Source organism: Rhyacophila brunnea, unplaced genomic scaffold (assembly GCF_057557595.1).
Source record: "Rhyacophila brunnea isolate RB1 unplaced genomic scaffold, BYU_Rbru_1.0 scaffold_14, whole genome shotgun sequence".
Taxonomy (NCBI): Eukaryota; Metazoa; Arthropoda; class Insecta; order Trichoptera; family Rhyacophilidae; genus Rhyacophila; species Rhyacophila brunnea.
In genome coordinates, this window is record NW_028232796.1 from 6,484,407 (window position 1) to 6,499,268 (window position 14,862).

A 14,862-nucleotide genomic window follows, 5' to 3' on the forward strand; every position below is an offset into this window, starting at 1 on the left:
TAAAGATCTATTATTTTTCCATTTTTTATCTTTATGTACTGTCTGACCTTTCGTTTTATAAAAATTAGGAGCAGCTTCATAAGAATCATGGACTTTAAGAACTTCGACGCCAAGAATGATAGGCGTCTTGGGATGAAGAATTTTCCTGTCATAGAACCCATGTCGAAAGTAGGCGCTCTAGTTTAACTGGCTATCTATTTACACTTACGGCTTACACGCAACAGCTGTAGACATACCTTAAGGCAATACCTCTACCTACCAGAGACACCTAGCGAAAAATACGAAACTTGCACACAATTTTAACTGTTTTAATCGGTTCAATATTTGGACTATACCTAACTAAGATTTTATATAAATAAAAAGGATTCACTGGTTATACACATTTATATTTTTTATAAAAATCGATGTTTTTAAAATGAATATTAAAAAATATTAAAACTATAAATTAATATAAGTCTTAGACAAAACATAAAAAACTAAATTTAAATAATAAATATGACCATAAGATATATGTAATAATAAGATGGGATCCTTTGACAAATTCACATTTTATAACATTTGTAAGTTTATCTTGGACTGAAAATAAAAAATATTTTTCGTTTTAATGTTTTCAGATACATATTTATTAATTAATACTGTTTAAATTAGAGGTGAGTTGGAAATACTGTCACAAGTTTGTGTACTTAAGTTTCGGATGAAAATACCCATACTAAGTATTTGTTGCCCAATAAACTTGTTTCAAGAAACTTGAAACGTATTAGATGTTCGAATTCGAACGCATTCGCTAATATATGCGCCGTGACTCGCTATTCAGCGCTATTGATATTAAATGCGCGCGAGCGAGATATCATGATACACGTATGTCTAGCCGTGATATTATACTCAACTGTCATTGTTCTCCCTTTCTCCTCTGTTGTAAAGTTGGTATAGTGAAGGACAGAAATGGTCACGTGTTCGTTTTATAGGATACTTTTGAGTTCGCCTTAGGGTTTTAGGTTTAAAAGAGTTTTTGGTTTTTGGTTTTAGTTGAGTATGAAACTTTATCGAGTCCAGGAGTCCGACACATGGTATGAGATCTCGCCGACCGCTAGCTAGTTCGTAGTTTTGCCACGTATGAAATCATCGCTTCGGCGTCGCGACTCGCGTTTGTTTAGTATGCGACGGGTTTTAATTTTAGTTTTAGTTGAGTAAGACATTTACATCGAATTGACGTCAGTCGCAAGCCGGAATAACGGAGTTCTGATAACGTTAACTGACTACGCGTTTATCTGGTTTCGTCACGTCAAGTTTCTCGATTTTTTAGTGTTATAATTGTAATTTGTAAACATAAACTGAATTCAAATTATATGCGTGATTGTATAAATGGATAACTACTGAAACATGAGTGACTAGCGCCACAGTTCTAGCTGTACCTGTCTCGAAAATGGGACATTTCAAAAAGCCGACGTATTTTTAACGATTCTATTAAAGCTTATATTTCAAATACTAGTAAGTATTTTGGAACAAGTTTAGATACCAAGTATTTTTTTATACTGGTAGTAAGTATACTTAGTCTTCAAAATCGACCAGTTTTCCCACCTCTAGTTTAAATTGTAAATTATTAAAAAAATGTCTCAAATTGCAAGCTCCGTATGTTTCTGCTATGTGCCTCTGGTAGGTAGAGGTATCGTCTTAATATAACCATAATCTTAATAAATCAGTGGGGAAGGTGCAGGTAAGCTGTGGAGATCCCAGATAAATAATACACAATAAACTTAGTCATACTTATTTGTTTTCATTAAACTAAGAATAGGCACTAATTGCAGATGGTATTGGTTAGTTTTCAAAAACCTCTTTTAAACCCTGCTTATAGAAAATCATAATCTATAATATAAATTATAATAAATAAACATAAGTTTGTTTGTTCGTGTTTTATGCGCTGCCATACCGTTCATCCGATTGCGATGAAATTTTGACCAGTTGTTGTGCGCTCGCCCGCGAAGGTTTCTGAATTAGTACAACCATCTTTTTCTTCTTCTATTCGTATGCGTTCCTATACCGTTCATCCGATCGCAATGAAACTTTGGTGAGTTGTCGTGCGCATGCCCACAAAGATGTCTAAATTAGAAAATCATCTTCTTCTTCTATTCGTATGCGTCCCTATACCATTCATGGTTTCTGAATTAGTACAACCATCTTTTTCTTCTTCTATTCGTATGCGTTCCTATACCATTCATCCGATTGCAATAAAACTTTGGTAAGTTGTCGTGCGCCTGCCCACGAAGATTTATGAATTAGAAAATCTTCTTCTTCTATTCGTATGCGTTTCTATACCATTCATCCGATTGCAATGAAACTTTGGTAAGTTGTCGTGCGCACACCTGCGAAGGTTTCTAAATTAGTATTATATAAAATACAAAGTTTATTGTTTGTTTGTTCCATCCAATTTTGATTTTTTTTACTACATATTAATAACATTAATAACGTTTGCATATTTTGGATTCGATTTTAATTAAGTGTTCTTTTGTTTGACCTTTACTCTTATTAGAATTATTTTCATATTGCCATATTGTATTACACAGATATTTTGATATCAAAAAAATAATTACCTCTTATTATTTTATAAATATCTAAGATAAATATAACCACGAAGCAACCCTGTGCGAAGCCGGGTACTTCAGCTAGTATATAATAAATAAAACATATTCCTGTATTTATAAAATATCTAAACTTATACCATTAAATCATGCATCAGAATAAAAATATTTTATAGATAGATGATTATTTCTATATCTATTATGGTTTGCTTCAGGTAGGTTTAATCGAATTTTAAAAACCATCTCGACCTCAGATCTCTACAGTCTACCTCCACCCTCCACCACTGCAATCTAGCAATAGCGAAGGGTGTGAATACACTAAACTTTGTATGTGAAACGTATTAATTTTCATTGAATTAAGACTACAATGTGTAGATAGTGTTTGTTAGTTTTTTTTAAATTCAATTAAACCCTTGCTAAAAACTTGTTGATACTCTATGCATCGTTATATATAAAATATAAATATACATTGTGGTGCACAATGCAATTGAATTTTCGCTGGAAAAATAATGATTACGTTAATCATTCATTCAATGCTCGAACCTTTTGAATAGCACCTGACGTAACGTTAGCGTACATTGCAGGTCTGTATATTTTTCCAGGATGACTGATTAAATTCCACAGTGGAACTTTTAAGACGACAATTGAGTTATTGCATTTTCGCAAACTTTGCCACCGCATGCAACTAAGTCACTGGAGACCAAACTTTCCCCTATCGTCAAAATATCATAGAACGCAAATGAACTTTATGTCCTACCTGCATTGTTTTGTTTGTAATTTGTTTTATTGTTTATTGTTACACAGTAATAATAATCTGTTAGTATAACAACATACATCTAATATATTATGAATAAATAAAGTCAAATATAAAATATTAATATAATGCATTTAAGTTTTGTACTATTCCATTTGAGTCGTTTTTTGCGACCCGGGTTTCGCCTTTCGGCATCTTCAGGCACTTTTAATAAGTGCCCACCACCACCCGTCATATATGCACAGCCGTGGATATGTACGACCGCTTTCTATGACGCTTTAAACGTATCTGAAAGAAGTGATTTTAAGTGCTCATTCCGTCCCGAGACGGAGCCGCACGGGACTTATGCTGCAACCATGCACCGTAGTGCTTAAAGAAGAAAGTTAAGAAAGATTTTTTTTTTGTACTGGCTCTGCTGTCCGCTGACGTTAAGCGGTTTGTGTACCCGCATACTGAGTGTCACGCATTGAAATGGATGAGTCTACAGAAGAGTCGGGACTATCCCGCTCCCCATACGATGCTAGACACTGTGTAAACTCGCCGAAAGACAAAAACACTGACCACGAATACTATTAACTCTAACTTATATAACAAATCAATACAATAAAGTAGGCAAAAACTCAATTACTTACCTATAGGCGAAAGGCAAAACCCGGGTTGCATAAAACGACTCAAATGGAATAGTACAAAACTTAAATTCATAAGAATTTAAATTCAAATTAGGTCAAGTACCTTCGTTCGATAGTATTAATAAAATAATTTATCAATTCTCCTTGTTGGGATTTTTTGTGTATTATATTAGTAGTTTTGTCGGTTCAAGATGGAGCATATTTATTGATGTATTCTTTTATCGAGCCTTCTTTTTCTGGCACTATAACCCAGGATGGAAGTTAATCGCCTCAAGCAGATTCCTCCATTCTTCCCGGTCGTTTGCTTTCCTTTTTCAGTTGACCACACCGAGCGCTGGCAAGTCTCTTTATAGTCAATCAAATCACCAAAGTCATGGTTTTTCTGCACTCAGTTTTCCTTCTGTACTATTAAACGTGATTCGTTTTGTATTTTTACGCGCTTATCCATCAATACGCATCTTAATTTGTTGAACCATATCTTATTAATTTTACTGAACACTAAAACAAAAACTGCAGTACCTAGGTAGGTATTTATTTTAATTTCTATATAACTATGAAGATTTACTAATTTACGTGAACTTTTTCATTTGATCAACTTAAATTATTAAAATAATGAATTATTTTATGTTTTTTTTTATTAAACTTACTTTTGTAGTTTATTTTCTAAATATAAACTATAAAAAATACTGTTATAATGAAAAATAACAGTTTTGTACCTATGAATTGATCAAATACCATAGATATATTATACAAACAGATGAACAGAATCCACCCTAACCATCTAGTTACAATTAAATAAAAAATATATTTATAGTAATATAATATTTAATTAAACTACAATTAACTAATCCAATGAATAATATACAACACTTAATGCAAAGTACAGCACTACTATAAAGGGTTGGAAATAATCAATACTCACCAATAATCATTAAAACGAAAAATAATCAAAGATAAACTCGAGATTTAAATATGTATATTATAATGAGTTCATTAAGCACTTCATTTGATTATTACATAATATTATATGACTATTTTTATTTGAATCCTTCAACGATTGATTTAATTTATATTGTAATTTAGATGTTATTTCTCTATTCAGGTCGATTTTAAAAAGGCGATAAAAGGAAAGCTCGCTAAAACCGATGGAAAAGTTAAAAACTCTCGAATCTGTAATGTTTTCAGTTTGATTATAGACCACAAAGTTCACAACTGCATTAACAACAAAGTTCTTGCAACCGAATTTGAATACAAATCTGGTGCAGCGACAGATTCTGACAGCGCGGAAGGGAATGCTTTACTTCCGAGACAGCCGCGGGCGTTCAATGACTTTAGATATGAGCTTTTCAAAGTTTTGAGAATTGTGAAAACTTTTACGAAGTATATTAATCAGCATACAGTACTCTCTGACGATGTAATTTATTTTTTAATATTTAGTATTTAAATTCTTCAACTATTAGAGTAGATCAGTAATTTTAATAAGACTCGGCATGTTCATTAAAATGCTAAGTTTGTAAATTTAGGTAGTTGTCGATGAACGAGGGGTAATTCGGGATGCGGGGAAATGACGAATTTGGTCACCCGTGTTGTATCTTTACGAAAGAATGCTGTGAGTTTTGGTAATGCGTTTTTGATTTACGAATTGTTTTATAAATCGTTGCGTTATTGGTTTATAAATCAAACCAGTTAACCAGCGATTATCAGCATGCAATGAACACCGTAAATTATGTTAATGATAATGATCGAGGAAGCTGATAAATACGCTAAACAAGCCACCACAGATAAAAGACATTCAACCTACACACACTTCCCCTAAGACACGATTGAGCTATGTAACAACAGACACACAACATCCTCCACAAAATCAATAACACAGAAATTTATTTCAAACATAAACTCTACCATCACGAGTGCAGATTTACCGAACTGTCCTGGGTAACAGATGATAGATCAATAATTATCGCCCTGATAGTAGACGACTTCTGAATTTTCAACCATATTCATATGTATTTATTTGTTTAAATATATTTTTATTTTTTACGTTCACGATTGAAAAAAGAAGTTTCTTACAATTTCAAATATAGTAGCAATGTCATAGTTTTACTCTATAGCCTAACGAATATTTTCAGTTGCTAATATTCGGCGTTATATTGTAATAAATGTATTTGTAAATTAAAAATTTATTTTGGCGATGTCATCATGTACAAATATCTCCGAAAGCATAATCTCATTCAAAATTAGTTGTAGAATCTTCAGATACAATGCATTACCCCCTGCGAAGAAATAGTTTCACCCCATGCACGTTGTTTCTGGCTTTGAGTAAATAAGCACGGCGTCGCTCTCCGAAGCAGGCCGGCGTCGAAAAAATGCGCGTCTCTTCCGAGGCGGCGTCGGTACACATTAGTCACCTTAATGAAGCACGTCGGGGCCTGTTCGGGATATCATTATGCAGTTGGCGTGTCGAATCTCCTTAAACACTTGTCATATCCCGCCTCCAAATCCCTGGGGATGCACAGGGGATATATTTATTAGTTTTATGTTCTGTTGAGAAGGAAGTCGTTTATTTCATTAAGTGAAATGGTAATGACTTTTTAATAAACACGTTTATACGGCTGATTCTATTTTATGTATACTTTTCAGGGGCAAAGACTTGGTACTCGACGCTTACTTTAAAATATATTTATTAATGTGAATAAAACATTATATTCATGTGCCAAAATGATACAGTATAATGTATTAAAATAAATGCATATTATTGCTCGGTTTATAACACCGCAATTAACTAAACATAATATTATTACTATCGACCGATGGTACTTGATGGAATTTGAATTTAAATTGTAATGTATTTAAGTTTTCCATTAAATGGAAAATTAAAAAACTTAAATTCGTTATAATTTAGACTTAATAATTTATAATAAAAAAAAAGACTAGAGTCAAGAAAAAAACAAAGAATGGAGAAAAATTAAATGTGTTTCTGGAGGTGGATATGGCTGAACGAACAAAGAATCATTTTGGTATAATTTATTACAAATCATTTCCTTGCTTTTTAGTATGAGCTAGATCTTTTATCACATAGATTTTTAAAAATTGTCAAATTAGAGTAGATATTAGGTGAATTCTGAAGTGATTTATGTTCCTCTATTTATTTCATCAATTTTTAATGGCTAAAACTATATATTTTACGTAGTGTTCTTGTGTTATGTTGTTGTTTAATATTTCGTAAAGTTTTTAAAGATAAATATCATATTTTTTGTCCTGTACAGAGTTCCGTGAGTCCATCACTCCTTTTATAATATTGGGCAGTCATTAATGATTGAGACATGTTGCCGTCAAATCAATGGCGAAGGGTGACCTTTGGAAAGAGGTAAGCTGTGGAGATCAGAGAAAAAGAGCACACTTGTCAGGTAACTTACGGGAAATAAGAAGATAATACTTACGATATTACTACTGATGAATAGGTGCACACTAATGACAACGACACACTGGTCATAGGTTTCACCGCTGAATTTGTCAAATTATTTAAATCACTTATGGCAGTAGAATTCCACGCATACTTTTCTTTACCAAACAATACGCATCGCCAACAAAATAGTTTGTTTAATGTATAACTGCCAGTTATAAACAAATATTTATCATATAAATTGTTGTGAAAATGTCTAATATAAGTTTTTTTGCTGTATTCAAATCTAAACGAACCCTTGGAAGGTCAAGCTTTGATAATTTTTATTTTTTGAAGACGTCAATCTCGGGAATGATTTTTTTTAAATGCAATCGTTCGCACATTTTCTATCGGGACACTATACAATTTAATAAATACTTACATATTTAAAGCACTGGCGAATGATTTCGGTACAATATGAGATAATTTATCCACATTCAAAACACAGTAACACATTGAATTTTGTATTATAAAATAAACCTTTATCACCGCTTTGAAATGTCAAAATGACATGAACTGTGAATAGCATGTTATGTTTGTCTATGACTGAAGTAACCAAAATAATAATCGCGAATTAATACAATATTAATTTTTAATAACAATTTATAAATTATATGTGATCGAACACAATAGTTATTATTTTTTTTAATCATCTTTATTATTTATTATTTGCTTTTAAAGATACGCATAGACAATAAACAAATCAACATAGAGCATAAGCTTGTCTGATTACGCTTCCGAGTCTGGAATAAAAACGCAGACATGCATGAAGTTGGCAACTGAATTGCGGTAGAAAATTCGGCTTGGATTAACGTTGAAATAATTCTAAAAATAGCACTCACGTTGTGACGTTCCGTCATTTATTTTTGATTCGAAACTTGACTACATTAAACGCTCTACTTATAAATAACGATGATAGATGACAATCAATATTTTTATTATAACCTACAATATAGATATTTATCTATTTAAATTAAATACTTGAAAATAGAAGGTAAGCTTTAAATAATCGCTAAGTATGGAGCCTTCGCCACTGCGTCATATGGACAATAGTCATCGTACCTCAGTTTGAATTTGTTTAAAAAGGATCCCCGATCTCCGTAGTCTGTTAGGATCTGTGTGAGTTTGTCTGATATTTTTACGTTCCTGATGCTGTAACTCGGAACATTGAAAGCACTCGCAAAATGATGTAATTGTGACCTATGCGCAATACACCTATCGAAACGAGGGACCTAATGCGCATGGCCACATATATATTATTATGCCCACACACTTATTTGTGTATGGGGACAATTGTTAAGGATACTATTTGAGTAGCGTAAATTTCTCGAAGAGTATATGACTCACTCCGGTAGGGTTAACAAATACGTCACAATGATGTCATATGACGTCATTTTTCGAGTGCCTTCAATGTCCCGAGTATCAGCATAGCAGTCGTCGAGAGCAAGAGTCGTGGCGGAGATTGGAATAAATTTCCGTTCTATTGTAACTGTGGTGAATGTTGTGTACCTATCTGCTATTCCATAGCTCTATTGTGTCTTCACTTTTTTCTGTCCAACTTTCTTTCTTTTGTATCGAATTAAAAAATTATAGTTAAAATGTTTGTAACTATGTCATATCTAAACACCCTAAACATTGATTCGTTAAATTAAACCAGTATCTGAAACCAGGGATATATTACAATTAAATGTCATCCTCAAAGACAGGGCTATTTTTTGTATGATTTCATACTCGGTTATCTGTGATGTTATCATTTTGACGTTTTATATAAACGGGTTTAGTAATTTCTTACAGCACAATGTCACCTGGCTAAATCGATAAACAAAATATATTCTTTTTTTATTCTATCCGCCTTTGGAGCGCCCAAACAAGTCACCCATTTCGTATTTGTTTTCACTTATAAAAAACCCCTGCCACCGCGTTATGTCCGCGTTTAACTGATTTTTATAGGTTCCTGTGGCTTCGGCTCGTCCCGGGCCTGAGGTTTTTCAATAGGACAGGATAAACCCTCCTCAATCCTTTCCCGTTACACTCGTGCGATGACTTTGAAACAAAATAAACACACGCCCTACGTATTCGGTCCACGTGTGTAGCCAGTCAGTAGCGTGTGCCAGGTTAGGGTGTAGCAGTTTTTTTTTTCAAGTTCAAATGGTTTCAAAATTTTATTAACATTATCAAAGCGATAATTTGATCGTATTACGTATTTAATCCAATTGTTTTTCATTTAACACTAGAAACTGTGATGGAGAAATTTCGTCTCAAAAATTCTCGAGAAATATTTTTTTGAAATTTCGAGCATTCTCATTTCTGGAGAAATCACAAATAAAATACTCACTAGGCACAATAACAAAGTTTTCGACCTTGATTCTGAATAGAATTTCTGTAATGAGCAAAAATAGAAAAAGCTAAAATAACTAAGCAATACAAATTCGGCAATAAGTGGTAATTTCATAATAATCTCGAGAATTCAAAATACTAACCTCGAATTCTCGAGAAAACAAATATTTTTGATTTCGAAAATTCTCTAATCTCGAGAACTGAAAAAAGAAATCTCAAGCTGTATTCAAGATACATTCACAAGATATAGTGACGGTACCTACAAAAATAGATCGATTCATTAATTGGGAAACCCGAGATTCTTCATATATTCTGATAATATAAATATAATGGCAAGATTATAACCAGCCCAAGTCACACAATGTAGCTGCCAAGGACATGGAACTCAATCAATTATTAAAAACATAATATACATGCATGCGAATGAAGCTCCTTCAAAATTTCCTTTCGTGATGAATTGCTACGAATGCATATATATACGATCGCGTATTTCTCCTCAAAGCAATGTCAGTCAAGAAGTAAGCAGAATAATTAATCTACCAAACAAATCCTACTACGGTTTACAGAGATGCTTCAAATCAAACTAAAATAAAGCTGGCAGTAAATCAAACTCTCACCAGTCCCATTTCAACAGGTGGATTGGAATACTATGCCTTATTTAACAAGATGAGAGAAATTTTATTTCTTTAAAGAGAAGGTATTAAGAATAGTCATCGGAAGGAAATATAAAACCATGAACTACATGTATTGTACAATGGTCACATATAAAAATGAGGCAGCTCCGTTGGACATGTCGTGTCTCAGTGATAAAAGACATCCATCTACCAATGAATTCCTCTTCGATAGACCAGAGAAGCAAATAAGAGTCTGTATTTAATGTAGACTGAGGTGGTATTCCTACAGCTTACTTATTACTAAGATAGTGGAGAGTGGAGACCAGTGTTGCCATCGAATTATAAGAAAAGAAAATCTAAGAAATTATAGTATTTCCAAAAATTTAGTCAATCAAATCATTTCAAAAAATATAGTAGGTAGCAGGATTTTTGTTTTTCACTAAAAACAATTACGGAGAATTTGAGAAATTCCGAGGTCCACTGTACCTGACCGATTTTTTTTTAAACGGTACATGTTCAAACACGCGCGTTACCATGATCTTACTCCCTACTTCATTTATCGTTTGTCAATTTATGGCTACAGCCGTATGTTGTAGCTTAGCCACTGGGAAATGCCAATAGCAATGGCGTATTTCAAAAAAATACTACCTTACTCTTAGGTCAATAATTATTATAAAGCAAACATTATTCGTAGAATGTTTATCACATTTGAATGGTCAAAGACATAGCTTATAATCATTATCTCTAAAATTATCTTTAAATGTGTAAATCTTGCCCATTTTTGAATAATTAAATGCCTAATTCTTGTCAAATTTGGGATCACAGAGATTATCAATATAATTTTTTATTGTAAATATTTCACTATAATAATGTCAACATAAATTTTACTAATAGTTTTATAAATGCTTTTAAAAATTAATAAATATAAAAAATCTTAACACCACTTCACATGGACGTACTGAAATATGACTATATTCTAAAACATTAGAGCGAGAGGTTTAAAATAATACTGTTTTATCTAATAAAAATACTTTATGCAGTCATCAAATGTTTAAAATAAATATAAAGGATAATAAGGCTTTAAAATTATCTAAATAGATTATCTACAACATTTAAGGAATGTCCAGGATCATGCTTTGAAAATAGCAGAAAAGCTCCATTTTGACGTACGCTGAGCATGTCCCCCCTTAACGATAAAATGTAGTGTATAACAGCCATTTACAATTAATTTAATTAAAAATTTTATTGATAAGTGATATCAAATATCTTTCTTGAATTATTTGACCTTCCTAGACTACAACTAGTTACACTGTGCCAAACCGCCGTCACTGTTTGAACTGAACTATTCACAAGAATTTATATATTTTCTATAAAACCACTATGGCCTACGCATGAAGTTTCGTGAAAGCTATTAGAATTAGACAGTATGAAACAGTCTTGCTAAAAAGTTTTGTATTGTTAATTAATAGTAAAGGTGTAGGTGGGGAACTAAAGTTTATATTCACGAAGACTTTCAGCTATCACGGAAAAGGACTTCCACTTCTTCAGGACTAACACTTCATTAGGCATTACATATATTTTACATTAGTATTGGCAGTAATTTATTATTTCGGGATACAATGAATATTAAATACTAACTATTGAACTACCGGGTATAATAAATACGACAATAATTTTCCTTGTGCTAAGTACACATCTGAGGCAATGTTTTTAACTGTTTTACTTACACACTTGAATTTGAGAGCAGACGCGCGCGTCAGTCATTGATAATATTATGTTATTACGATGTGTGTACAATATAGCAGTAGCGAAGGGTGGAGGGAGGCTGTTAAGATCCGCCATGAATATTCCAGATGAAACTTTGTTAGTCATACGTATTTGTCTTTATTGAACTAAGACTACAATAATTATTTATCGATAGTATTGGTTAGTTTTTAAAAATCAATTAAAGCATGCCTAAACAAACCATAATAGTTTTGGTATATTTTGGGCGATACGAAAAAAAATATGCACACTTTTTCATTCATTATTATTTGTTTTCGTTGGATTACGAATACATAATATTACACACATTGTTGGTTCGTTTTTATAAATTCATTAACCCCTGCCTAAACCAAACTATTATAGATAAAAAATAATATGCTATCTATAAAATATTCAAAGTTATGTATGATTTAATCGTATAAATTTAGATATTTTATAGATAGACTAGTATTTTTACTGTTATCTATTATGGTTTGGTTTTCGCAGGGCTTAATTGAATTTTAAAAAAATTAACCAACACCATCTGTAAATTATTGTAGTCGTATTTCAATGAAAGCTAATACATATGACTGACTAAGTTTAGTGTGCACTATTTATGGCGGATCTCAACAGCCTACCTCCACCCTTTGCCACTACAATATAGGTACCTTCAGTATAGGCGTATAAGTTTTTCAACATATTCGACCTTCATTCGACAGTTTCACTAGGTACAAAAACAATGCATGTGCTGCACCGCGATTTCCTAAGTATCGACTCGTGTGGCACCATACGACATGACGTAATTGTGACGTCAGCAGATACACGCTCGAGGCATGCCGTCCGCGCGCAGTGTTCACCGTAGATATTATTACGATGAAACACCTATATGTGTATGGTGACAATGAATAGCGCCGCTGTCTGAGTAGCGTTATTTTCTCGAGTGCTATTATCACTCCGGTAGTACGTCACAATGATGTCATATGACGTCATGTCGACCGGGCAGCTGACACTCGCAAGTTCTAACATAGGGCCCCTGCACCTTACCGTCAAACGATGAAGTATGTACCTAAGCTAGCTGAACGTTTATTATCAGATTAAATTAATCACGTATGTTTTTATATATTTTTGATTGATTTGTTAAATGCATGGTACGATGTAATAATATATGGCAATTATCGCACGCAATTCTATCTTATTTTAATCAAATAGCTGAAGATTTAAATTTTTTCTACTGTAGAAATAAATTATATTGTCGTTTATCTTATGCATTATTCTTTTTAGTTCCAATTAAGTAGTTAATTATTTAATTTTAGTTATAATATTAGGAGTTATGTGTGTTATGACTATAACTAGGGGCGGTCTTATAAAATTGTAGTATTACAATACGTCTTGATTGCAATTCCTTAACATTTGAAATATGGATGAATTATTATTAACACCCATATAGGTACAAATATTTATTCTGCACGTTGGCGAATTGGAAGACCACACTAATTTAACGTTTTACCATTATGTATGTACATATTATGACATAAGCTATTCTTTGGACGTATTTTTCAAAAAATCGGGACCTCTAACCGTACTTATGTAATACTTTAACGCCCCTCTATTCAAAAATACCTATAGGTAACTACATTAAAAATCGAATTGACTGGTTGAGTGGAACTAAAATTATACAGAAATATTTGCGGTTTTCGACAAACGTAACAGGGCTTGCTGCGAGTAACTCTACAAGGCGTTTAAGACGGTACTTCAGTGAAACGGCAAATAATTTTCAACTATAGGTGCGACGAAATTTTGGACTCGCTGGCAATCGGAGAGCGACCGTCGAGGTGTGAACATGTCAATTTGTTTCGTGATGGCGACGGGGGTATTAATTCTGAAATCATGTAAAGATGACTAAAAAACGTTACCCATTTACTTGAAAAAGAAAACATGTCAATGAATATATTATTATTGTTACTAATAGAACAATAAACAGAACATTAAAAGGACGCATGTTGGATTTATATGATAAATTATATTTCGTTCGGCGCGCGTCATTTGCACAATCCGCGCATCGCCTAGTCACGATCTTTTCAGACCATGCCTTAACTGAGGTTTAGCTTTAAAATCATAAGTATATTACGAGTAACATTAATATCCTCTGTTTAATATCATATGATATATCAGCGGTGGCGAACTTATGGCACGCGTGTCACTAGTGGCACGCGAATGTTTTATTTTGAAGAAATGACAGAGAAAAAAAACAGTTAAAAAATTAGCAGGCAAATACTCTTCAAGAAGAAGCATTACGTTTAGTGTAAATATATAATTGTATCTATAGGTTGGTTCTTAGGTTTTATGCATCACATGTAATATCATCGCACTAAACTAATCAGGCGGCGGGAGAAGCCTAATTTCTAATTTTGATCGATTTACAATGCTTGAGACTACTGTAGCGAGAGAATGCCTCATCTGATCGGAAGAATTATGTTGTCAATTTGTGCTTAAAGAACCAAAGTAAGTAATACAGTAACAAATAATTTCATTTATATACCTACACAACAACGGCTATACCAAATAATAAACAAAAACTTCGTGTAGCTATAACTCTGGCAGACAGTTTCAAAATTAGTGTACCGGAATGTATGGCATAATTGAAAAAAGTGATAAAGGTATAATATATTGTATACTATATTATGTAAGTGGTATCTATAAAATCAACAGTTTTAATAGAATTCTAAAAAAACTACATTTTTCCCCATGAAAAACTGCTCGGCACGTC